The sequence below is a fragment of the Eurosta solidaginis genome, chromosome 4, assembly GCF_040869045.1.
Source record: "Eurosta solidaginis isolate ZX-2024a chromosome 4, ASM4086904v1, whole genome shotgun sequence".
Taxonomy (NCBI): domain Eukaryota; kingdom Metazoa; phylum Arthropoda; class Insecta; order Diptera; family Tephritidae; genus Eurosta; species Eurosta solidaginis.
Genome location: NC_090322.1, coordinates 70,842,475 through 70,845,075, shown reverse-complemented (window position 1 = coordinate 70,845,075; position 2,601 = coordinate 70,842,475). Strand labels below are relative to the sequence as shown.

General features: G+C 36.4%; 1 long non-coding RNA gene across 1 annotated transcript; it reads right to left on the bottom strand.

Moving 5' to 3' along the window:
- Positions 1 to 1,140: 1,140 nt before the first annotated feature.
- LOC137247989 (uncharacterized) lies at positions 1,141 to 2,396 on the bottom strand. The gene is made up of 3 exons (XR_010951980.1): positions 2,325 to 2,396; positions 2,119 to 2,259; positions 1,141 to 2,059 (listed from the first exon to the last, which is right to left on the bottom strand). It is a non-coding gene; the product is annotated as an uncharacterized lncRNA (long non-coding RNA).
- Positions 2,397 to 2,601: the final 205 nt, after the last annotated feature.

Sequence of the window (2,601 nt, the reverse complement as noted above, 5' to 3'; positions counted from 1 at the left end):
CCATCGCACTGCAGCGTGTTTCAAGCAGAAATCCTCGTGATTTGGCAAGTCTGTAAATCACTGGAGAGCTTGAATGTATCTGGTAAAGTTTGCGTCCTGTCGGATAGCCAAGCAGCGATAGAAGCGCTTTCCTCGCCACACATTAACTCAAAATTAGTGTGGGCTTGTAAGCGACTCATATCCCAGTTATCCTCCAATCTAGAACTACGCGTTATCTGGGTCCCGGGTCATAGGGAGATTGAGGGTAACGAGAAGGCCGACGAGCTAGCACGCAGGGGCTCATCGGGGATGAACGAGGAAATAATCAGTGTCGAAATAGGTATACCCTTAGCTGTAGCCAAGGGGAATATCCAAAGCTTCTACTTGAAGAAAGCACAAACAAAGTGGAATAACATACCCACCTGTGCAATATTTATTTTTTATTTTTTTATATTTTTTTCTCGGACGTTGTGGCAGCGCACTGCCCTCAAGTGGCAATATCAAAATCTATTTGGCCAAAATATGATGGAATGTCTTGTAATGTTTATAGATGTATTCGCCGGGGAACCAGGCTCGTTACACGACAGTCGAATTTTGAGACGCTCCAATTTATATGAAAGAGCGACGGGTAATATGGAATCGGCCTTTCATTTTAACTCGTTTTTGCTTGGGTACTCAGCGTATGGAAATTCCCAATGGTTAATAAGTCCCTTTCGTGATAATTGATTTTTGACACCGGCTCAGAGGCACTTTAATTTTATACATTCTTCAACAAGAATTGTTGTTGAAAATGCATACGGACTGCTCAAAACAAGATTCCGACGATTACTTCACTTCAACGAAATTGTAGACTCAAGTTCAGTAGTCAAAATAATTATATGCGGATATATTCTTCACAACATTTGCTGTTTAGAGCACGACAGTATTGAAGATGAATCGTGGATAGAAGAAGAGGTTGTGAATATTGGGCGTTCTCAAGACTATGATAATTCATTTGGAAATCGTCGTGACCTAATTTTTCAAGGCTTATAAATTCAAATGTTATCCATTTACCATAGCATTTCTCTTGCTTCAAATATAAACCATATATAAGAAAATAATGGGAATAGAGATGTGTATGGTTTAATAAATAAATCGTTTGCTTTTATTTAAATAATTCAAGGCAACAAAAGCTTTTGACAGTGGCGCAAAGTTTGCAATAAAAATATTACATATTTACAATGTTCAAAATTAAAATATCGCAGACTTCACTTTTCTTAAAACTATTATACACATAAAATAACTCTGATTAAAAATTTCTTAAAACCATTCTATTTACACAAGACAACAAAAACGAGACTTCAATTATTCTTATAAGTACCTCTACTATATACAGATAAAATATCACATATTTACATTCTAACTAGTTAAAAAAAAAGACACTTCAATTATTCTTATAAATACTTTCACCATATATAGATAAAATATCACATATTTGCATGTTAACTAAGAAATTAATTTCTCTATAAAAACAAAATACATTCACCATAAACACGGTCACATCTTTCTCGAATCCATGAACGCTTTCAACATGGCCATTTTATTTCATGGCGTTTCTGCTTAAGCTGCAGCGCCTGTTCCATTTTCTCCAGCTTCTAGAAGTTTCAGTTTTTTATCAGCAACTTCCTGTCTATGCTGCAACTTCATGGCCGACATTTTTTGCTTAAAATTGGGTCGATGTCTACTACCATTTGTTTGCTGCAAACTCGAAGAAGCTACGCTTGTAGTGCTTGGCGTAGTCTGCGAATTGTTTGGTGTTGGCTGCGAACTGCTGGAATCAGAACTTGAGCTTTGTGAAAAGCTAAGTTTTTGGTGCTCGTCGGCGTGTGTTTCTTTAGGGCTCAAAGGTTTTCCAAACAAATTAATTGAGTGCTTGTTGGAAATTACAGGACTATCTCCAAATATCTCGTCCAGAAGATCCGAATATGGCGCATTGCAAGGTGTATCGCCGGTTCTTCTTTTGTTGTCGATGCTCTGCTTATACGTCCTCACCAGATTTTAAAATTTGGATACGAGCACGTCGACAGTTGTTGGATTGGCTCTGTAAAAATAGTACAAAATAAAATGTTTTGATCAAATTGAACCATATTTTAATCTTACCAAAACACCTTGACTCTCCAAATCTAGCAGCACATTCTGCATTCCAAATTTCCTCTTGCGTGCATGGAGAAATTCATTTTTTCTCCTATATATGCACTTAGGAACGCTCTAGTCTCTTCCATGGTCCACATTCTCTTTTCTCTAAAAGAGAAATTTATTTTAGTAACACTTAAATAGTTTCGTACGTAAACAAACAATTTTCTTACATTTTCTTTAAGTTATTTAGTTTTTCGTGTTTTTGCTTTTAAATATGGCGAACTCTTTTATGAATACACGTACATATAATTATTTCAGTGCTACCAACTCAAAAGTGGTTAGCTGTCAAAAAATCTGCCACAGAAAACGAAACGAACAGAACCGCCATACGGATCAGAAATTGAACCAGATAAATATCAGGATCACAAAGTTGTTGTTGCATTTGCATTTTAAATTTCTGTCCGTATCTGGCTCACGCTTCAATGGAAAGTAACTATTATGTAGGTA